Here is a 25368-nt window from a genome sequence, read left to right as displayed (position 1 = left end):
CCTCCCTCCCTCTCCCCCCCTCTCTGTGTGTGCACTCGACTGAATGTGTACATACACTGAGGTTAGAGAACAACATGAAGAGTCAGTTTTCTCCTTCTACCATTTGGGTTCCAGGGATTGAACTCGGGTCATTAGCCTTTAAATATCCTAAGAGCCATCTCTCAGTGCAAGGTGTTACATTCTTTAATAAGTCATTTGTTTATATTTAAAATGGTAAAGAACTTGTATTTTTTTCTCTTCAGAAAATTTAGGTATTATCATATAAGATATATTTTTAAATAGTTCATCTATACTAGAAAATAAATAAGTTTTATGCAAATATATTTCAAGCTAGTGACTAGATAGAATTCCAAGACTCTAATGAGATCCAACTAAAGCACTCCTGAGGGTGTGAGCACACAAATATTGAACTTGGAAATTACAAGCTTCAAGAGTGTAGAGAGTGCACTAAAGAAGTTGATTGAAATCAATTACCCTCTTGAAAATTAGGAGGTATTCAGAGAACAATTAGGAAGAGTCCAATCCATATTCATTAATACAAAGTGGGTCCCCAAATGACAGAGATATCTGCTGTGATTAACAAAGATTTTTTCATTGTAAGGACAGCCTCATAAAAGAAACAGGCATATAAGAGAAAGGCTTATATAGCACAATACTCAACTTATATTCTTACTTTATATTATAAAGAAGTTATAAAATAGTTCATGGTGAAATATATTTACTAGCATAATCATGTACAATATAATGGTAGTTTGTTCACTGGCAGACTCTCAGACAAATGGAAAAACCACACAGCCCAGGTGTTCAATAATCCCTACAGTGAGATTTGTATGTATATCTTGAAATGCTTGTGCGATGATGAGGAAATTGCCTAATGATGCATTTTTCAAAACATGATCCCATTATTAAGCAAAACTGTGGACCACAAGTTAAGAAATTCAATTCTAATATGAACACAGACTAAACAAAATCCCACGACCCATTAGATAACTCAATAGTTGTCTTGTTCCTTTTAGGTTACAATAACTAAATACCACAGACTAAGATTCTTATGAGCAATAGAAAATAATTTCTCATACTTATGGAGGCTGGGGAGTTCAAGATCAATATGCCAGTAGGTGTACTACTCTCTTGTAAGGGCCTATTACTGATATCACCTTTATAAGGATGTAAATCTTAATTAATTAGTTAATCATGCTGGCCATCATGCACTCTTCTACCTTACTAATCCCACTCATGCATGTTGCATCATCATGACATAACTGCCATACATAGTTCTCACTCCTTATAACTGTCATACATAGTCCTCACTCCTTATGACATTATACAGTAGGGAGATAGGAATTTGACATATAAATTTATAAAGGAGAGATACAAATACTCCGTCCATAGAAATAATATTCCACATACTAGGTCACAGCCTAAATATAAACAGAAGAGGATATCTACTACTACCTCTCAGTGAGCAAGACAAAAAGTTCTGCCTTACTAATCTGGTCTCTAGCTAGTCTCAAAATTCACTTGCAGCCATATGACATGAATTGCAGTTCTAATCAAATGCCTATCATCCACTTGCTGTGGATTTTTTAAGTGAATAATCAATATCTTTGTAAAACGGTGATGAGAGGATGTGTCAATCTCACAAAGTTGTTTAATTATCAAATATATTTGCATGTGTAAAACTTGACTGTTCCTATACACTGTAAATAGAAAGGATCTTTACACTTTTCCTATGTTCCAGGTATTATCAGAAGTTACCACGTGTAGCTGTTCTATAGAAGTAAGTTTTGTTATTTCTCCACTGTATAAATAAGCAAATGAATCCTTGGAGACTTGCCCAAGAATTCACAGCTAGTAAATTGCAGAGGCAGGATGAGATATCAAGTACATTGATTCCAGAACTCTAAACCACTGCCCTCTACAGACTTGCAATATTAATATTTACAGTTGCATACATAGTATTTTATCTCCTCTTAGTTGTGGTTCCACCTGTGGAAACCTATATGCTATAGGTTACCATGTAGGTTTACATATTTCCTCGTTCAATTAAAACCACAATCATATGAGGTCAAGAAATTATTCTGCTTTCATGGAGGAAAAACTAGATTCAGGAGGAATCAATCAAAAAGTTAATCCACTAATAATCATTATATGTTCTTCCCAATATGAAGAGGCTACCTTACCGGTTTTGGTCCCTTAGGTGCATGGATGTTAGAAGATACTCCTTTTGTCACCTGCCGTAAGAATTTGAGTTCATGGAAATACTCATCTTGAATCTGGTTGTTGTTCTTATTTTATTTTGTTTTGTTTTTATTTTAGTTCTTTGAGAATTTTATACCATGTTTATGGTTATTTTTACACTCCTCCCTAACTCTACCCAAATCCACTCTGTTTCCTATTCACCTAACTTTTCCCAAACAAATAAACAACAACAACAAAATGCAGTCCAATTCGTGCTACCCATATTTTCTATCCATATATTCTTGGATGTGTGGACTTCATTGGAGTGTGATCAGCCAACATAGCAAGGACTACAATCATGAAGGAGACTGATTCTTCTTATCCCAGCCACTACCAGTAGTCAATAGTTTCTCAGACAGAGAAGGGGCTTTATGCCTACTTCTCTGCTCCATACTAGAATTTAGTCTGGCTTGATCTTGCAAGGGTCTTCTAAATCCAGTTACTTTTAAGTGGATTTAAGATTGGTTTTGAGACTATTGTGAAGGGTGTCATTTCCCTAATTTCTTTCTCAGCCTGTTTATCCTTCCGGAACAGGAAGGCTACTGATTTGTTTGAGTTGATTTTATATCCAGCCGCTTTGCTGAAGTTGTTTATCAGGTTTAGGAGTTCTCTGGTGGAAGTTTGGGGGTCAATTAAGTATACTATTATATCATCTGCAATCCTGATATTTTGACTTCTTCCTTTCCTATTTGTATCCCTTTGACTTCCTTTTGATGTCTAGTTGCTCTGGCTAAGACTTCCAGTACTATATTGAATAGGTAGGGGGAGAGTAGGCATCCTTGTCTAGTCCCTGATTTTAGTGGGATTGTTTCAAGTTTCTCTCCATTTAGATTAATGTTGGCTACTGGCTTGCTGTACATTGCTTTTACTATGTTTAGGTATGGGCCTTGAATTCTTTCCAAGACTTTTACTATGAAGGGATGTTGAATTTTGTCAAATGCTTTCTCAGCATCTAGCGAGATGATCATGTGATTTTTTTTCTTTGAGTTTGTTTATATAGTGGATTACATTGATGGATTTCCAAATATTGAACCATCTCTGCATTCCTGGGATAAAGCCTACTTGATCATGATGGATGATTGTTTTGTGTGTTCTTTGATTTGGTTTTTGAGAATTTTATTGAATATTTTTGCATCAATATTCATAAGGGAGATTGATCTGAAGTTCTCATTCTTTGTTGTGTCTTTGTGTGGTTTAAGTATGAGCATAATTGTGGCTTCATAGAAAGAATTGGGTAGTGATCCTTCTGTTTCTATTTTGTGGAATATTTCGAATGGCCGAGAAGCACCTAAAGAAATGTTCAACATCCTTAGTCATCAGGGAAATGCAAATCAAAACAACACTGAGATTCTACCTCACACCAGTCAGAATCACTAAGATCAAAAACTCAGGAGATAACAGATGCTGGTGAGGATATGGACAAAGAGGAACACTCCTCCATTCCTGGTGGTATTGCAAGCTGGTACAACCACTCTGAAATCAGTCTGGCAGTTTCTCAGGAAATTGGACATAGCATTACCTGAGGACTCAGCTATACCACTCCTGGGCATATACCCAGAAGATACTCCAACATATAACAAGGATATATGCTCCACCATGTTCATAGCAGCCTTATTTGTAATAACCAGTATCTGGAAAGAACCCAGATATCCTTCAACAGAGGAATGGATACAGGAAAAGTGGTACATTTACACAATGGAGTATTACTCCACTATCAAAAACAACTAATTCATGAAATTCTTAGGCAAATGGATGGAACTAGAAAATATCACCCTGAGTGAGGTAACCCAAACACAAAAGAACACACATGGTATGCACTCAATGATAAGTGGATATTAGGCCAAAAGCTTGAAATAGCCAAGATCCAACTCACAGACCACATGAAGCTCATGAAGAAGGAAGACCAAGTGTGGGTGCTTCAGTCCTTCTTAGAAGGAGTAACAAAATACTCATGGGAGCAAATATGGAGACAAAATGTGGGACAGAAACTGAAGGAGGGGCCATCTGAAGACCATTCCACCTGGGTATCCATCCCATGTGCAGTCACCAAAGGTAGACACTGATGTGGATGCCAGGAAATGGGTGCTGACAGGAGCCTGATATAGCTGTTTCCTTAGAGGTCTGCCAGAGCCTGACATATTCAGAGGTAGATGCTCACAACTAACCATTGAACTGATAATGGGGTTCCCAATGGAGGTTTTAGGGAGAAGCCTGAAGGAACTGAAAGGGTTTGCGGGCCCCATGGGGAGAGCAACAATACCAACCAATCAGAGCTCCCAGGGCCTAAACCACCAGCCTGGGAGCACATAGAGAGGGGCCTATGGTTCCAGCTGTATATGTAGGGGAGGATGGCCTTATCAGGCATAGGTGGGAGAGGAAGTCCTTGGTCCTGTGAAGGCTGGATGCCCCAGTGTGGGGAAATTCGAGGGTGGGGAGGTGATAATGGGTGGGTGGGTGGGGGCACATCCTCATAGAAACAGGAGGAGGGGAAATGGGATTGGGGGTTCCTGGGTGGGGGGAAATGGGGAAAGAGGATAACATCTGAAATGTAAATATAATAACCAATAAAAAATATTATTAAAAAAAGATTGGTTTTGAAAACTGGGTGGTGATACATGCTTTTAATTCCAGCACTCATGAGGCAGAGGCAGGCAGATCTCTTAGTCTGAGGTCAGTCTGGCCTACAGAGCTAGTTTCAGGAGTGCCAGAGCTAGACAAAGAAGCCCTGTTTCAATTAAACCAAACTAAACCAAACCACCACCAACAACAACAAGATATTGGATTCTAAGATGTTATTGCACTAAAAATCATGTTAGATGTCAGGCTGAGATTTAGTCAGCTACCTGATAGAAGTTCTGAAATTCAACATTAATGATAATCAAAGTAGATTAAAGTCATTTTGATAGACTGAAACTCATACAACCTTCAGTGGTAAGTCCATGGCCAAGTAATATTCAGTATTATAATATATGCCATTTATAAAAGCATGCACACAGTTTGTTTTTTTTTAACTGCAGTAAGCAATCTTTAATTCAGAATTTTTCTCAGTGAATGAATGAATGAAGGTCAGGATTATAAGACTTCTCTTCAGAAGATTCCAAGTCAACCCTTTATCTCACTCATCTGCCCACCCCATGTTCCCCTGAAAGGCAAGTGAAATACACATACAAGGTTGAGAAATAGAATCTTGCTTGGGGCATGCTTTCGTCCCCCTTCTGGCTCTCTGCTCTCCAGATGCCCAGTGTCCTCATGCTGTCTGTCATTCCTGCATACCATCTGGTGTTCTTCTCCCTGTTGTAGCTCATGACTCTCATCTATACTTATCTGTTTAAGTGACCCCTTCACTTAGGATATCACATGGGATTGCAAGTGGCTCAGAGAAAATAATTACTCCTGATCCGCAATGGCTGACAATGAGTTTTGTTATTCAGCCCCATGCTCATACCACCCTAGCTAACAGGAAGCAATGCAGAACAGCTTTACATATTGGTCTAAAATCTGCCAGATAAAGAGTCGGGATCACACAGTCCTAATTCAAAGTTTCAACATAGTTGATCTGTGTGGTCAACTATTTTTTTTCTTTGAGTATCAGATTCTTAATGTGATAAGAAACTGTTACTTGGTTTTCGATTAACAGCATTTTCCTGAAAGCACACATGATCTGTTTCTGTCTGCCTCCACATAAAGAGGATTTTAGATTTTCATATTTCTCCTACAGAAAATAACTGCCTTTACTTAATTTTATACACAGCATATTGCTCTCTAGAAGGGACTAACTCCTATTAAAAAAAATTGAATCAACTTTATGGTTTGAAGAATAAATGGAAAAAGAAAAATTTAAACATTCAGAGAGCGTTTCCAATAAAATTCCAATATTGTGAGTCCTGAATGTCAAAACAAGAGAGTTTGGAACTTGACTCTTTAATACAATTGGGAACTATGGAAGTTTCTAAGCAAAAAATGACAAAATTGTAATAGTAAATGTTTGTATGATAACTCTAGGCCACGATCCTTATTGTTATTCTTACAGCACCCCTATGAGCTACGTATTTCCACCTACATTTACAAATACTGAGATATAGATGAAGAATTTGTTTAAATCATGTTGCTACATAATGAGAAATCTGGAGATTTCATCTCTACTTAATTTCAAAGTCATGATTTTCCTACAGGATGCTAATCAGAAAGAGACTGTGTGTCTCTCACATTCAAGGTGTATCAGAAAGAAAACAAAATGTTTCCATCCTTTGCAAGTCTTGATCCCACATCAAATCCTAACTATCATATACCACACATTTCATGGGGAAATTAACTCCACCTCAGTCAAGTACCTGCCTTATATAATGGCTCTTAGAGCAGTCCTTAGTGTCTTACCCTCCTGATTAAACTTTCCCCCACACCTTCCAGAAGCAGCACTTGATGTATGTATGACTGGGGAATGGGGAACAGACAGGTTACTTACAGGATTAAAAAGAGTTAGGAAGTCTGAGGAGATAGCTTAGTCTGTAAAGTGTCTGCTATATAACCATGAAGGCCAAGCTTGGATCTCCAGCACCAACATGAAAATCAGACATATTTTCTTTTTTTTTTCTTTTTTTCAATTTATTTTATTGGATGTTTTATTTACATTTCATATGTTGTCCCCTTACCCCATCCCCCACCTACCCAGGAACCCCCAATCCCCTCACCCCTCCTCCTTCTTCTCTGTGGATGTAACCTCTATCTACCCCCCCCACTCCCACCTCCCCACCCTCAAAATTCCCACCCCCTGGGGTGTCCAGCCTTCATGAGGTCAAGGTTCTCTTCTTCCACCTATGCCCAGCAGGGCCCTCCACTCTTACATATTCAGCTAAAGCCCTGGATCCCTCCCTAAGTGCTCCCAGGCTGGTGGTTTAGACCCTGGGAGCTGTGGTTGGTTGGTATTGTTGCTCTCCTCATGGTGCCACAAATCCTTTCAGCTCTCCTTCAGTCTTCACTCTAACTCCTCCATTGAGAACACCATGATCAGTTCAATGGCTAGTTGTGAGCATCTGCCTCTGAATATGTCAGACTCTTGAAGACCTCTGAGGAGACATCCATATCAGGCTCTTATCAGCATGCACTTCCTGACTTCCACATCAGCATCTACCTTTGGTGACTGCACATGGGATAGATACTCAGGTGGAGTGGTCTTCAGACGGCCCCTCCTTCTGTTTCTGTCCCTCACTTTGTCTCCATATTTGCTCCCTTGAGTATTTTGTTGCTCCTTCTAAGAAGGACCAAATCACCCCCACTTGGTCTGGTATTAGTACAGAGACAGGCAGGAAGATCAATGGAATAGAATTGAAGACCCAGAAATGAACCCACACTCCTATGGTCACTTGATCTTTGACAAAGGAGCTAAAACTGTCCAGTGGAAAAAGGACAGCATTTTTAACAAATGGTGCTGGTTCAACTGGAGGACAACATGTAGAAGAATGAAAATTGATCCATTCTTATCCCCTTGTACAAAGCTCAAGTCTAAGTGGATAAAGGACCTCCACATAAAACCAGATACACTGAAACTAAAAGAAGAGAAGGTGGGGAAGAGCCTCGAATACTTGGGCACAGGGGAAAAGTTCCTGAACAGAACTCCAATGGCATATGCTCTAAGATCAAGAATTGACAAATGGGACTTCTTAAAATTGCAAAGTTTCTGTAAGGCAGACATATTTTCATATGCCAGTAACCTCAGCACCTGGGAGGGAGAGACAGGAGGATCCATGGAACTTTCTAGCCACCCAATCTAGTTGAATTGTTCATCTCCATGTCCATTGTGAGACTCTGTCTCAAAAGATAAGGAAGAAAGTATGGAAGACACCTGATATCATCTTCCAGACTTTAGAGGTAAACACATAGATAAGCATATCATATGTGTTCTCAGGTATTGAACATCCATACACACATGGAGGAGTCAAGACAGGATGCTACTGAAAAAGAAAGACTATCAAAGATTACTTTTTACTTCAGGCTTTATCAAAGATTTTTATTAGAAGTTCCTATCAGAACAAAGTAGAAGGGTGAGTATCTCTGTCCACGTCTGTATTTGTACTCCAGAGGCTGATACAAGCAGATTGCAAGTACAGGGCTAGCCTGGCTTACACAGTGGGTTTTTTAACAACCTGGCATATACATCCTATGTCAATCAATTGATCAATTCTCAAAAAACAAGCTCAGAAATGTTCTTTCTAACATTTGTATTAAAGACAAAGAATGTCATCCATTTTAATACTAACAAATATTGCTCTAGGCTACCAAAGTAGTATATTTCTCAAACGTTTTCCCTCAACTTATGGTATTATAACCTTTTCTGCCATTATTTCTTCCCTAGACCTTATCTTAACTGTTAAGTAATTCACAAACTTCTGAATAGATCAGGACCAACTGTTGCTTATCTCTTGATTCTTATACCTTTCTGGAGGAAAACAATGACTACTTCTCTAATACTAAATTTGCCTCAAGTATCCAGTGAAGCTAGGCACTTAACTCTTCTGAAATGTTGCTTAAAGCCTCAGTGGGCACAAATCACCAGAGTAGAGGCATGGTAACTGAAAGGGGATAGAAGAGCTTGAAGGGAGGAAGAGAAGAAAGGAGGAGAGACTGACAGACAAACAGACAGGAAACTGAAAGAGGGGAGTTGAGAGAATATTACTAGCACCCAAAATCTCATCTCATAAATCAAAGAGAGACCATGGATTTTGGATTCAAAGATACAACAATGACTACAGGTGTTGTGGTAATTATTTAAAAAAACGGCCACTGGCTCAGCCAACTATCTAAGCTGCAGCAGCTCTGCCTAGCTCCACTGCCATGTTTCTTGGCCAGAGGCCATGTGCGTGCAGCAGCTAGAACTGGTCCACCAGAAACACCAGCCCTGCCACTCACGAGACACCAGCGTGAGAGATGGCTCTGCCAATCTTCCACGCTGTCTCTACAAGGCTGGACATTGCCCAGACCATTACGCCATCCATGTGGGCCCAGTAAGAGAATGAGACTCTAATTATTATAGATTAATCAAAGCTTTATATGTTTGGTAATGATTAATAACAAGATGCCCATACAAAGAGACTTGTATCCCAATTAGCTAACCTAATTATAAGTTGTTCCCCACGACTGCTCTCCATACCTGTGTGGTTCTCCATCCTCCTACATCTCTGCCCTCTCTAGCTCCTCCTCTTCCTCTTCCTCTCCTAACTCTCCTCCCACCGTAGCTCCTCCTACATATAGGCTGTTAGGATTAGAATCAGTAGGTACATCTTATACTTCTGTGGAATATGAGAAATACTTACACTCCCATTGTTTTAAAAAGGGAAAAATGGCCTCTTATTATCTACTGAGTAGAAGCTACAAGAGACTGGTCAGTAGAATTGAAGGGTACAAACCCCAAATAACCTCACTTTGGTGCCCATATTCTTCATTATGTATTGAGCTCAGCACTTCCTCCCAACTCCAAAAGGGAAACTGTTGATGACAGGGAGTATCTTTATATCCCCAGTGTATATTACAATGCCTGACCCCTTGTAGAATCTCTATACAGGGAGCAAACCAGCAGGAGTATAAACAAAGTGAGCACTTCTTTTTCACTCACTCCAGAGACCGATGTGTTTTCCTAATGGATCTTCAATGATCAATAGCTGCAAACTCTGTACTGTTGAATCCTCTCAATCAATAGCCTATGATATGTTAACAAAGCATAAAAGCACCTGGAAAGCACCTTCAATTTTAAGACATTCTTTTGTAGTCTAAAAAATAACTACCCCAATAATGTAGCTGATCTTTGAGGGGAGTTTGACATGCCTGAGCTTCTTAAGCAAGACCACCTGCAGCAGCAATCTTTTCTAGCCTTTCTTCCCTAAAGCAGCTTTCCTGATTTAAATATATCCTGGGTAGGAGAAAATGTTTCCTCTAAGCAATTGTTGCCTGAACCCACAGCTGCTGCCTATTGTCAGGCCCCAACTCCAGGTAATCAGGCTTTCTTTGTATCAACTGAAGAATGAGGAAGTCACAGAGCCACCATGCCTAACTACTTTACACCTGTGTTTGCAAAGGTGGCAAAGCACTGAGCATCCTGTGACTAAGTCTGGAAAAACTCTCATCTCTAAGCAATGTGACTTTTAGTGATTTGCATAAGACTAAAACCTCTCATCTCTTCCATGTGTGTATGTATGTGCATATATATATATATATATATATATATATATATATATATATATATATATAACTATTATCTAATTTTTACCAGCTAGGGAACCAAGACATAGATGTGCTAATTAGCTTGTTGCAAGATTTTCACAGTTAATGTTAACTCAACTTAATGTGTTTTTTTCCATAGTCACTTGAATATCAACTCACCACTCTCAACACAATAGAAATTCTGATATAAATGAATTTTCATAATTTGCTGATTTTAAAACAAAAGAATCTTTTAAAAAATAATTATGTTCAAAACAGATTCTTTTCTCATATAATACATCCTGAACACAGTTTCTCCTGCCTCCACTCCTCTCAGCTCCCTCCACTTCTCTTCTCCCCCAAATCCACTCCCCTTTCATTTCCTCTTCAGAGAAGAGAATGCCTCCAAGAATGGACAGCCAAATAGCACACAACAAGACACAACAAGACAAGCCAAAAGTCCTCATATTGAGGTGAGGCAACCCAATAGGAAGAAAACACATACCTGCTCATGCTGTTAGGAGACCTTCTCCCCAAAACACCAAGCACACAACCTTAACATATACACAGAGGACCTGGTACAGGCTCATGTGGGACCCATGCTTGCTACATCAATCTCTGTGAACCCATATGAGCACACCTAGTTGATTCTGTGGGCTATGCTCTCCTGATGACTGTCCTCTATCCCCTCTGACTTCTACCATCTTCCCTCTGCCTCTTCAGCAGGGTTCTCTGGTCACCAACAAGAGGGACCTGATGGAAATCTCCAATTTAGACTCTCTCTCCACATGTAAGGCTGTGGGTATCTGCACCAACCTTCATCTGCTGCTGGAGGAAGTCTTTCTGATGACAACTGGACAAGACATTTAACTGTGAGTGTAGCAAGATATTATTAGGCATCAGGAAGAATTTCATTGTGTTTGTTTTGGTTTGGATTTTAGTTTTGGTTTTTTACCAGTACTGTTTGGTTTTACTCTAGGTCTCTAGCAAATCTAGTCTCTGGTTCTTGGTTACCCAGTCAATGTCAGGCATGTGTTCCTTCTCATAGAATGAGTCTTAAGTCAAATCAGACATTGGTTGGCTACTCCCACAAGCTCTGTGCCAACATTGCCCTAGCATATTTTGCAGGAAGAACAGATTGTAGCTCATAGGTTTTTTAGCTAGGTTGGTATTTAAGTTTCTCTTTGGGTAGCCTTCAAAGGACCTTCCCACAGCAAAGAAACTAGAACATAGGAGGTTGGGGCAGGGAGTCCATGAAGGTACAAGCTAGACTTCTCCATGTTCAATTAATTATGTAGATATCATCCTTAGCAATGGGGCCCCACTGTCAGTTTGCAGAGAGCAACCCTTAGTCTTCTCATCACCCTGAGTAGTTTGGGGATTTCCATGGGTCCCCTTGGCCAACAACTCAATTGAATGCAACACAGTCCTGGTACTAGAAGCCTTGCCTTGCTATGAGACATCTCCAGTTGAGACTCCATATCCCCCATTACTAGGAGTCCTAATAAGGATCACATTCATAGATTTCAGAAAATTTCCACTGCACTAGTTTTCTATATTTTTCCACAAATGTTGTCTCTCCCCTCAGCTTTAGCTGTCTCTCCCTATACTCTCTCCTTCCACCCCTTACTTCCTACCTAATCCTTCCTACTCCAGTCACCACCTGCCCTAGTATAAAAACAATCTGCTCTATTCCCTCTTCCCAGGGAAGTCCAATATCTTCCCCAGAGCCCTCTTCTTTGCCTAACCTCTCTGGGTCTATGAATTATACTTTATTATTTACTTAACAACTAATATCCTCTTATAAATGAGTATATGACATGTTTCTAGATCTGACTTACTTTACTCAGGATAATTTTTTCTACTTCCACCCATTTGACTAAAATTTTCATGATGTCATTTTTATAACAGCTGAGTAGTAGTTCACTGTGTAAATGAACTACATTTTCTTTATCCATTCTTCTATTTAGGGACATCTCTGTTGTTTTCAGATTTTGACTATCATAAGTAAAGCCACTATGATATTTGTTGGAAAAGTGTCCTTGTAGTAGGATGGGACATCTTTTAAATGTATGCTCAAGAGTTGCTATAGCAGTATCTTAAAGGAGATACTTAAAGTATCTTAAAGGAGATCCCAATTTTCTGAGGAACTGTCATATTGATTTTTAAAAGTGTGTATTCCCTCCAGCAAAGGAGGGGTGTTCTCTTGCCCCACACCCTCACTAACAGGAGCTGTCACTTATTTTATTAATCTTAGCCGTTCCGGTTGGTATAAGATGAAATCTTAATGTAGGTTTGATTTACATTTCCATGATGGCTAAGGATTTTAAACATTTCTTTAAATGTTTTTCAGCCATTTGAATTTCCTCTGAGACTTCTCTATTTAGATCTGAACCCCACTTTTAATTGGATTGTTTGATTTGTTGATATCTAACTTCTTGGTTGAATACAACTTTTGATTGTATACAAGACACACACATCACTTTGAAGGATAGATAGTACATTATAATGAAAGGATAAGAAAAGGAATTCAAAGCAAACAGGGGTTTCTACTCTCCTCACTCCTTTTCAATAGTGCTCAAAGCACTTGCTAGAGCAATAACACAAGAAAGGGAAATTACAGAGTTACAAATAATGAAAGAAGTCAAACTATCACTATTTGCAAATAATATGATATTACACATAGGAAATCCCAAAATTTCCATCAGAAAGCTTCAAGAAGTAATGACAATTTAAGAATGTGGTATGATAAAAAAAATATGTCTACAGAAAAATCAATAGCTTTTCTATATACCAGCAACATACCTGCTGAGAAAGAAATCATTGACACTTTCACATTCACAGTAGCTTTAAAGAAAATAAAATTTCCAGAAAAAGAAATTTCTCTGAAAAGATAGAGACAACACTAGAAAATGGAAAGAGCACACATTTGCATGGACTGGTAGAATGTCAATAATGTAAAAATAATCATTGTACCAAAATCAATGTATAGATTCAATGAGATCCCAATCAAGAGTCCCATAACATATGTCACAAAAGTAGAAAAAGATCTTAAAATGCATATGGAATCACAAAATACAGAATGCATATTGAAATTAAAAAATTAGTTATATCCAAAACATAAGCACTTCCAGGTTAGAGGGAAAAATTAAGCTAGAACACAAGTTATGCAAAGTAGGCTAAGGAAAACAATGTCAAAGTAATCCTGGAAAGGAGCAGCTCTGGAGAGATTAGCATTCCTGATTTCAAAATATATTACAAAGCTCTAGTAGTAAAACCAGTAGGGTAGTGGCACAAAAAAAAAAAACCCATAAAGACAAGTGGAACAAAACAGAAGACACAAGCATGAAAACATGTCACTACAGCCATTTGACACTTGATAAAGATGCCAAAATCATACATTGGAGAAAAGATAGCATCTTTGGTGAGTATTATATGACAAAACTATATGTTTGCATGTAAAAGGATGAAATTAGACCCATATCAATCATCCTTCACAGAAATTAGTTAATTTTGCCTGATGGGTCAAAGACCTAAATGTGAAACTTGATATACTGAAACAGCTATAAGAAAACATCAAATAAACACTAAAAAGCTTATGTACAGCTAAGAAACAAACTAGTAGAAATGAAGTCCACAGAGTGGAATAGAATTGTACAACAGACAAAGGATTAATGTCTAAAATAAACAGAGAACTCAAAAAGCAGAGTTGAGAAAACAAATGACACATTTAAGAATGTTCTGTGGCTCTGAAGAGAAAATTCTGAAAAGTAGAAATAAAAAATGACTAGGAAATATCTCAAAAAAATGTTCATCGTCCTTAGCCATAAGGGAAACACAAATCAAAAGAACATTGAGATTTCATCTTTCCCTAGTCAGACTGGCTAAGATAAATAAAACAAGTGACTACAAATGCTGGAGGAGATCCAGGGGAAAGGGAACCCTCATTCACTGTGGGTGGGATTGCAAACTGGTGCAATAACTCTGGAAATGTGTGTGGTAAATTCTCTAAATGTTAAAAATGAATCTCCCACATGATCCAGTGCAACCAATCCTTGGCATGTACCGAAAGCACTACAGATACTTGCACAGCCATGTCCATTACTCTTCTATTGACAATGGTCAGGAAATGGAAACAACTGATGAATGGATAATGAAATCTAACACATATAGACAGTGGAATTATGTAACTACAAAATAAAGGAAATTGTAAAATTTTGCAGTAAATGGGTGAAACTGGAAAAAATATTGATTGACATAACCCAGACTCACAAAAACAAACAAAACATAGAATGTTTTATCTGAGGTTCCTAGCTCCAAATGTTCAGATGTGAGTGTATAACCCAGAGTTGATGAAATCGGAAAATGAAAATGGGACTATGAGGGCACAATAGAGAGGGAATAGCTGATTAGAGGTGCTCTGAAGTGGAAGTGGGAAAATAGTGGTGTTAATATGGGAGCAGAAAGAGAATCAATACACAGAGAGAAGGGAGGAGGAGAATAAAAACACTATGTTTGAAAAGTCAGAAGAAATCATAGGATCTTTATTTATAATATACATATATATGTGTGTGTGTGTGTGTGTGTGTGTGTGTGTGTGTGCATGTACACACAATTTAAATGAAATGGTGTTATGCCACTTGGGGTGATAATGCAAATATGTTTCCCCAAGAGACATAGATTTTGTAACAAAATTTCTAGTACTAAGCATGAGATACCTACCCAAACAATACAAGTTATTGCTGATGCCCTTGGTGGTTCCCTCCTAATGTTTACAGTTGAAAGTAAGTCCCTATTGTTGATGACATCATTCAATTTGAACACAAGGCCCTGATGATTCACACTGGATCTGACATAAAAGACTCCTCACTGGGGGTTATCTTTCATAGTGATGGAAAGTGCTATGCAAGCTGTAAGGGGAGTGAAGCAATGGATAGCCCTGTGCAGCTGTGATACCTATGGACCACAATGATGACTAGAATAGGAAAATAACCTTAAAGATGCAATAGCTACATTCATACCTTCACAATATCCAGCAGCTGTCTAATTGGACTTAAGGCCCTCAACAGTAGAGAAATCATGCCTACTACTGGAAACCTACCCAACTACACATGTCTACTAAGGTCATGGATTGTACAGAAGAACCTATTATGGCCATTTTAGAAAAACAGTATAATTCCTAACTGCATCATAAACATTTACCCGGATATCTACAGGTGAATATATAAATATCAATTCTCACAAAGGAAGCTTCTTTGGATAACAGTCAGAGATCACTCCAGTAAATTACATTCAATCAAAATGCAGAGAACAAGTAATTGAGGGATGCGCAGCTCCAGTTTCTACAGCTACAACACTACTCCACACCTAAGACTCAGGGACTATCTCAGAAGAAGGGTCAAAAAATTGGAAGTCAAGAAGTCTGCTGTGAGATTGTGTCTCCAAAAAGTGACAGAGATGCTATATCATGCAACTGCAACAATATGGCTATAGATTTGAGCAGAGAATTCCCAAATGAAGTAGTGGGAATTAGTAATAAGCATTTAAAAATTCTTCCCATCAGAGAACTGCAGAATGACACTACTTTGAAATTTCATCTCACCTCAGTTCAAATGGCTATCATGAAGAAATAAAATGCTGACTATTACTAGGAGCAACTACGGAAATCAGAGTGGAAATTCCTCATCAAGGCAGAAATAGAATTTTCATGTGATCAGCTATTCAATCCCTAGGTACATTCCCAAAGGACAATGGTCTACTGGTTCATCCACATTCATTGTTGTAGTCACAGTAACTATAAGATAAAATCAGGCCAGACATCCATCAATGGATATATAATAGGTTTACTCATCTTTAAAGAAAAATAAAATAATACAAATTTCAGGTAAATAGATGGAACTTAAAATATTATATTGAGTGAGCTAGCCCAGGCATGGGAAAGCAAGTGCATACTGGCCTTTATATGTAAAACCTAGATTCAAATTGCTAAGTTGTAATTCCTATAGAAGGCAGAACTAGAAAGAGACCACTGTGAGCTAAATGACTGGCTCCTGGGAAGAGGGAAGAGTAGAATATGTATTATATGACAACAGAAAAAGATAGAAAGGTTAAAACAGGTAAGTGGAGGGTAGATAATGAAGATGATGAGGTACAGAGAGGTTAACACATAGGGACACCAAAAAGTCACATGAAAACTGACTATTTTATAACCATACTTTAAAATGTCATTTGTTTGTTTTCTTAAATATTTTTGTATGTGAAGCCCTGCAAGCCTGGAAAGGGCTGTTTCTGGAACTCAGTGCCAGGTGCAGGATACTTCTCTGTCTGTTATTGAATAGGCAGACCACAGATACTTCCAAAACAAAGTCTTTTGTTGTGATTCTTGGCTGCCCATTGAAACTAGATGATAAGACCCAACTGCTCAAGACAGCACAGACATCACACACTTTGGATGCATAATCTACAAAGACAGCAAGCTGTGCCTAAGCTAGAGTCTTACTCCCTACCAGCTAGGTATCATATAGCCTGGCAAGGAGCTATGCAGGCAACTGAGGGAGAAAAGACATCACCTCTGTGAACTGTGAGACCAACTTGTCAAGTAAGACACACTTTCACAACAGTAGCACGACAGTTACGAGGATAACCAACTACTCTATGATTGGATTTGAATCCTGATTCAGTGAAGGGAATCCATATTTGGTATTATAAACCTTGTCAAATCCCATAATGATGGAGCACATTGCTCCTAGCGAGGAGCTGAATACTATTGTTTAGCTAAATAGAAGCAAAGTACCACCTAAACATGATATTTTACCCATAGGCAAATGTTTCTCTCAGCCCTAATCAGAGAAGCCTCCCATTGCCTGGAATGTTAATACCATTTCAGTCATCACACAGATGGCCCTAGTTAAACTACATGTGTCACAAAACCAAACCAAAAGTCATTACTCTTGGAAAGGGACTGGTAGGGAAAATAAGAAAGTAATGGAAATAATAGGGAGATAGAGAGGGAGCCAATAACAAGAATGGCTTATACATATGTATGCCACTGTCAAAGAACACAATTTTTTAAAAAAAGTAAGTAGGAAAAAATGATGTAAAGTAGAAGAATGGGTGCCTAACAGGAGGCATGTACACATATCAAAATTCTCCACATTAATGAAAGGTAGCAAGCCTGTGAACTATTTGACATAAGAGTAAGAAACATAATTGCTAGGATCCCAATCCAATGGTCAAGGGGACAACAAAAATCCAACACAATATTCAACATTATAAAATAATTCGGTTTGGTAAATGGCAATAAATGAAAAAAGAATCAACTCCTTGGAAGAGACCAGTGAACTGTATATACAATAGGCTGTCATTATCTGGATTAATGTCACTCTATCTCAGGAGGTATTTTGTGAGAACATAATTCTGGGAGACATGACAACATTGGCTCTTCTTCCCAAGATAGAATAGAAGGAGCCTCGTTTTGTATTACCCTAATAAGTTTTCTGATTGATTAGATTTTCACATTTCATTAATCACTCTATTATTTTTTATGAACCTTCATTGAGTGATTAGTGCAATAAGAAATCCAAGTACCACCTACATCTTCAAAATATGCTTATAAACCTTGCTGAAAATCAATATTACAAAGGCTTTGGCCTAATCATTAGGAAAAGTTTGCCTTTAGAATGAGGTTTCCTGAAGGGACTTGGTAGAGAGTGTCAGTCCCTACCTCAGTTCATCTAGCTGAATTCAAACCTAGTGCTCCATCAAGAGTTCCAGTGTGTCATCCACTGAGTATGAAATAAAATGATGCTATTTTTCTTGACCTTTATTCATTTATTTTTAAAAAGAATCAGGCAATTTAATATCATCTATGAAAAGCATGACTTTTATTTAAATAACCTGACCTTTACACTTCTTGGATAGTAATGCTGGCTGGTATACATGTATACACGGTATATTCTTATATGGCAACATAAAATGCTAGCAGTTGAATATTAGTTCATTAACTATATGCATATTTATCTATCTATATACATATACTCACCTTTTTTTTCTCTTCCTTTTTTAAACAGTCCGAAAAACTTTGCTCAGAGTCATGTTGACAACTTTAATGAATGTATGCAAGAATGAAAGCAAAGTACTTCCAATTAACAACCATATTCAGCAGGGTCATCCTGCTGTGGTAAGCAGCCATTTTCTTCAAGTACAAAAGCCAGTAAATTTTATTCAGTTGAGTTACACAATGTTATAAATTTCTTACAAGAGTCTGCCTCAGGAAAACCTCTGAATTAATATTAATATAGGAATCTATTAATATGCACCATTTATAATAATTTCATTAAATATACAGAGTGCATAAATGGTATTCCTGAACATTCTAAAGAGAAATGCATTTGTACATTTATCCTTGTGTCAGGCACTACCATATTGTAGCATAATTGTATTTATAGATTTTTTTTCCCATGGAACCCAGTCTCACAGACACTTCAGTGCAGTCTCTCACCATCCTTTTGCAGCCTCCTCGTGGAGATGACATTTGCTCAGCTAGAGAATAGACACTTTCTAGCTGAGTTGCTCATCACACTGATACCCCAAGGCCTGGCTGATTGGCTGTCAGAGGATTCCAGCTGTTAGCTGCTGTGATGTGTCTTTCATAGGAAAAGACATTTCCTGGAACATCAACAGCTTGTTAAGGATTTTGGAGTGCAGGGGAGAAATTTTGAAATTTGGGAGGAACTGAGTGGTTTGAACTTGGAGGAGGTGTGAAGATGAAACAGAGGAAGAGCTGAAGGGGGAGGTGGCTTCCCCCATCTGTGTTTAAAAAAACTCATTTCCAGAGCTAATTTCACACCCTTTGATAAGCAACCTTCCCTATATTAGAAGGTCAAGTGTTGGTAGGGGAACAAAATCTGATGACTACCCACCCTAGGGATGCACAGATCATCTGAGAACTTAAAACTCATCAAATACGTTGGAAAACTCCTCATGAAATTGTCAGCAATTTCAGTTCGGTCTGATTTTCTTTGTGCCTTGATTTCCTCTCTCGAAAACTGAGGGCACAGAATATTCTCAGGTATGCTTGTAAAACCCAGCAAGCAAAAAGCTGACCAATGATACCTGGATTCAAAAGGTCCCTTTGGGAAGTAAAGGCAGTAGGCAGAGCATACAGAAGGGAGGAGCACAGTGCTAACGAGGCCATGCTTGCCAATTTGAAGCCCATGAGGGCCAATTAGCTCTGCCTTCTTCCACAGTCATGGACTGACCTCTGAACTCTGGCCAGTCATCTCACAGATCTGTGCCATTGGTCACTAGGGTCATTGAGAGAGTGTGTGTGGTTAGCTTTGTGAAAACTAACTAGGCGAGACATGTCTTGAAGTGTCCCCTGTATGTATAAATGCTTTGGGGTACCAATACCATTTAATAACATGCTGAAATCCCGTTGCTACTTGTGGTTCTCATGCTTGTCCCCCTCATCCCTCCACGGTCTCATTGTCCACTTTCCTATTTCTCTCCCTATACACATAATAACCAGATTGACTATTTTCACCTAGGAATTGTGTTGAATTTCTACAACCTGGTATTTTGCACAATTTGAATACATAGCAAGAGTTCAAAGTCATTAATTAGTGAATGGAAGGTTTGTGAAGGCATTAAATCCAGTGTTCCCCACCACAATTTAACAAAAATTCTTAAAAAAAAAAAAGAAGAAGAAGAAACAAAAACACCAACATATTCTGAAATAAAATGCACGCAGTTAACACACAAAAAAAGTTAATGGATAAAAGTATTTGCAAAAATGAATATTGGTCACGTGTATAGGGAAAGACAGAAATAGTAACAATTAGTTTTCCAAGGTAACATCTGCTTCTAAAGGTTGCTTAACACGGGCTTATTTAATTAAGTTAAGCAGACAAAGATAAGCCTTTTTAAATACAAAATAGAATCACCATCCTAGTTTATGATGGGAAATCACTATAACTTAAGAACAAAAGTGCTTTTGAGGAGAAAGATGGGTAGCGTTTTGTCAGAAGCCATACTCATGGAATATACTAGGGAAGAAAGAGAGACATTTCAAATATCCACTCCAATAACAACTGAGTCATAATCTTTTGGAGAGGACAACTAAAACCAAAACCATATGAAAACCTGCTACTGTAGGTGTGTCTGTGTGTGTGTGTGTGTGTGTGTGTGTGTGTGTGTGTGTGTGTGTGATATGAGTGTTATGGAAATGACCAGTAATCAGTCACACTGGGATTAGGTTAATGCCTACTCCTTAAGACAGAATTCATGATACAACTCACAGACTGAATGAAGCTTAACAAGAAGGAAGACCCAAGTGTGAGTAATTCAATCTCACTTAGAAGGGGGAACAAAATAATCACTGGAGGCAGAGACAGAGAGGGACCTGGCTGGGACTGGAAAGGAGGAGGGAAAAGGGGGGCAGTGTTAGGTATGGGCAAGACAGGAGAAGGGCCTAGAGGCCCAGGAGAATGAATAGCAATATGCAGCAACATGAGGTGTGGGTGGGGGCCGGGAAATCTCTAGAAATTCCCCAGAGACCTGGGATATGAGAGGCTCTCAAGACTCAATGGGGATGACCTTAGTAAAATGCCCAACAGTGGGGAAATGGAACCTGAAAAGACTACCTCTAGTAAGTAGACATGGGGCCATCCACCCATCTTCAATATTTCTGACCCAGAATTATTCCTGTCTAAAGGAAATACAAGGACAAAAATGGAGCAGAGACTGAAGGAAAGGCCATCCAGAGACCGCCCCAGCTTGGGATCTTTCCCATTCACAGGCACCAAACACCAACACTATTGCTGATGCCATATGGTGCTTGCAGACAGGAGCTTAGCATGGCCATCCTATGAGAGGCTCTACCAGCAGCTGACTGAGACAGATGCAGATACATACAGCTAACCATTGGACTGAACCCAGGGACCCCTATGGAAAAGTTAGGGCAAGGATTGAAGGAACTGAAGGGGATGGCAACCCCACAGAAAAACCAACAATGTCAACTAACCCAGACCCTCAGAACTCCCAGAGACTGAGCCACCAACCCAAGTGTATACATGGGTTGGTCCATGGCCCCCAGCACATACGTAGCAGAGGACTGCCTTGTCTGGCCTCAGTGAGAGAAGATGTGCTTAATCCTGTAGAAACTTGATACCTCAGGGATGGGGATTGTTGGTAGGAGTGAGGTGGGGGTGGGTGAGGAAACACCCTCTCAGAATCAAAGGGAAGGGAGAGTGGGTGACGAACTTGAGGAGGGGGGTCCTGAAATGGGGGCAACATTTGGAATGTAAATAAATAAAATAATTTAATAAAAAAAGAAAAAGCAAAAAAAGAAAGTTACAATTCCTTTAAATTCTCATCAATGTGTAGGTTCATTTATTTTTAAATTTTAATCATGGTATGGAAGTAGATAGCACTTCATCATCCAAATTGCACGCTCTATCATGTCAGCAATAATGCTCCCATCCTCACTGCTCTTACAGATGTGTGTAGGTATGTAAAAGTAGACAGATATAATACGGGGCACATGAAGCATACAACATAAAGAATGCTAAACGTTGTCACTGAAGAGTGAATTAGCTTCCAGCTAAAATATTCATTATAATTTCATGATAAGTGAAATTTGTTCAAAAGCGTTTATGGAGAACCTATTATATAGTGGGATATAACAGAAAAAAAGACTTTAAAGGACCTAGATTTCATGAAATATAAATTCTATAAGTTCACAATAATTAAACAAGCAAAATTCACTTCAGATAGGAATATATGCCATAGGGTAAAATATCATGAACAAAGATTGGCCAGGGAGAAGTGGAAAGAGATGATGATTTTCTTTCTCATTTTTGGCAATTCCATACATGTGTTCAATGTGTTACAATCATATAGTGCCACTTTCATTTCTTTTGTTTATATCCCTCTCTCACTCTCGATGACCCTTTCTTCTCAACTATTCATCTTCTGTTTTCATATCTTCTCTGTGTGTACACGGGTCTGATGCAAGTATCCTCAGGTGCCATGTCTTTATGATTGCAATAGATATGTTGTATCTAGAAAAGGTTTGCAAAGAGCTCCTTCCTCTCTTCCAGCTCTCGCTGTCTTTTCACCCTGTCTTCCACCAACTTCCCTGAGCTTTGAAGGGGCTATTATAGATGCCTCACTTAGGGATGAGCACTCAACAGTAACTTATTTTCAGTATTTTAAGCACCCATGTGTCTCTGAATTAACCTTTACCTACTACAAACAAAGCTTCTTTGACTTGGGCTGAGAACAGCACTGGACCATTGGTATGAACATAAATATTGAGGAGCAGTTTGACTTCATGTCCATTTAGCAAAGCATCAGCAATATATTCTCCCCTAAAGCATGTATCTTCTCCAGGCAGGGGCTTTTAAAATCAGATTTACAGTCCAAGACATGAATTCTATCCTATGGGATGAGCTCAAAAGACACTAGAAAAGCAGCTGGTTATCCCCAAACAGCCTTGCAACTATTGGAATAGTGGGCATATCTTCACTTGCACATCAATATTTTACCACACATAAGTCACAACTGAGAATGAGCACTGATGGATTTTCACCCTTAAAACCCTCAATAGTACCTCCCATGGTAATGGATGTTAGCCATCAGGGGAGAATCTTCGTGTAAGTTCTAGTTCATTTTTGTGCCCCACATGTAAAGCATATGATAACTTCAACTATAAGGACTTGCCATCGGGTCTGGTGGGCAAGTAAAAGCAATGACAACAACCTGTATTGTTTGAGAAGAAGTAGCAATTTCATATAATATTATGAAAGACTTTTAGATATGTCTTCAATCATGAATAAGATTTGTCCAGAAGAAAATAAGTGGAAGAGTAGGGTAGGACATGGATAGACATATGGAAGCTACAAATGAGTCTAAAAAGATAAATTCTGAGCAAGGTAAAAATATTGTGTTCGTTTTAGAGCACAATGGGAGAGAAATCAAGAAATATAGGTATAGTGGCTCATGGAATTTGAACATATTTCAGAAGGCAACTTGGAGTTATAGAATAGTTTTGAACATGAATAGACCCAATCACAATTACATAGAGGAACATTAAATTTTTAGCATCCCGTTCACTTTTTAATAAACATATTGCAGCGTTCTATGTGCTTTGCAGAAAAGACTACAGTGGAGCAAAGGGAAAGATTGTTGTGGGGACATGGAAGTATTGAGTTATTTTTGCCACTGTTTAGGCTTATGCCAAAGGATAGCCAATGTTATGCAAGTATTAAAAGCAAATGTATTGAGGAAGTAGAACTAAAAGCCTTGGTAAATTGGTGGGTAGATGGAAAGTGTACTAATATTTCTTCCGTTTGGAATAGTATATATCTACTTGCCAATAGGAGAACAGTAAGACAGTTCCCCTATTTTATATGTGAAAAAACGGATTTTCTAAACTAAGTCTTTTTGTTTTGCCTTATTTTGAAATTGGCTATGTTATTTCACATTGTGTATAACAATGATTTTTCAGATCTTTCATACTGGCCTTGACCTGAGAGACTTCATTTTACAAGAACTATTTGACTACATTTTAAGGAAAACTTTGCACCATGGTGGACATGTGAACAATGCCATCTAGCAACATCCATGAGGCACAAACTGATGAACTTATTCCTAAATATATAAATGGCATCATGTTATAAATTTTGTCAATGTAAATTAGGCCTACAGGAACACATACATGTATTAAAATGTCATCAGAAGAAGTTATTCCTTGCAACTTATCAGACATAAATGACCAAGAAAAGAGGGAAAATCCTTCCCCTAAATCACCTAAAAAAGACATCTAACACTCTCAAGGCAATGGCCCCACAAACCTTTTTTCACACCACCCAGTATACTAGTCAAGAAACTGGACCAACTCAGGGGCTAAAGCTTGGTTTGGTTCTCAAAGTTGATATTGCCTATCTGAATTGTCATATGTCCAACCTCCCATTTACCCATATACATCTGCTGGCCATATAGCCACCATTTGCTTGCCTGGTCCTGACCCTGTTTTGTGCTTTAAGAGCCTTCAAGGTTTCATATTTCACTCCTGCACCTCAGCTGTGACCCTGCAACTTGACTCCATTGAGGTGGTGCTAAAGAAAGCAGTGGAAGAATCAACAACAGAGATTCAACAGACCCCAACAAAGTAGATGATCTTTTTCTATTTTTGCATCCTTATGAATTTCTGCCTTTGGTGCCTCTTTGAACTTTCTTGAACTCTTCGTTTGCCTTTTTAGACTCTTAGAAACTTACACATTCACACGTGCATGCGCACACACAAGCACACAAACACAGACACAGAGAGAAAGAGAGAGAGATTGCATGATATACAATGTGTCTATAATATGAGAGTTGATATTAGTAATTAAGATGGGAAAAGACTAAAAGACCTTGTCTTAATCATTAATGTTGTTTTTTGTTTGTTTGTTTTACAAGAAGGACTTCATAGCAATTTTGTTTGTTTGTTTGTTTGTTTGTTTGTTTGTTTTACAAGAAGGACTTCATAGCAAATTGTTGCTATTGGAAGTACTCAATCTTGTAATTGTATTGTCATCCAATAAGTTCTGGAACTGTGGAAAGATACACTGGGACGCTCTTCTGTCTCTGACATCGAGCACTTGTTATACTTGGCTAGAGCAAGGCCTTTCCTCAGCCCTTCTGGTTTTGTTTTGCTTTCTTTCTTAAGAAAGGTTCTTCTATGTGGCCCTATGTAGACCAGGCTGGCCTCAAACTCAGAGAGCATTTCTGTGTTTCTATGCTGAAGAGTCTCTCCCAAATTAGACCAGCATATCCACATGTATGAAAAACTCACACTAGAATTAAAGACCAAATAGCATCAACACCATGAATTCTTTTAGCATAAGCTTGCCAAATATCTAAACAATTGATATTAAAGAAGAAAGTAGAGAG

The 25368-nt window shown here is 38.5% G+C and overlaps 1 pseudogene; it reads right to left on the bottom strand.

The window, feature by feature from the left end:
- LOC114618658 overlaps positions 1-15512 on the bottom strand; it is a 26771-nt pseudogene extending 11259 nt beyond the window's left edge.
- Positions 15513-25368: the final 9856 nt, after the last annotated feature.

Source organism: Grammomys surdaster, unplaced genomic scaffold (assembly GCF_004785775.1).
Source record: "Grammomys surdaster isolate TR1022 unplaced genomic scaffold, NIH_TR_1.0 60, whole genome shotgun sequence".
Lineage (NCBI taxonomy): Eukaryota > Metazoa > Chordata > Mammalia > Rodentia > Muridae > Grammomys > Grammomys surdaster.
The sequence above is the reverse complement of the archived record's forward strand: the minus strand, read 5'-3'. Positions and strand labels throughout refer to the sequence as shown.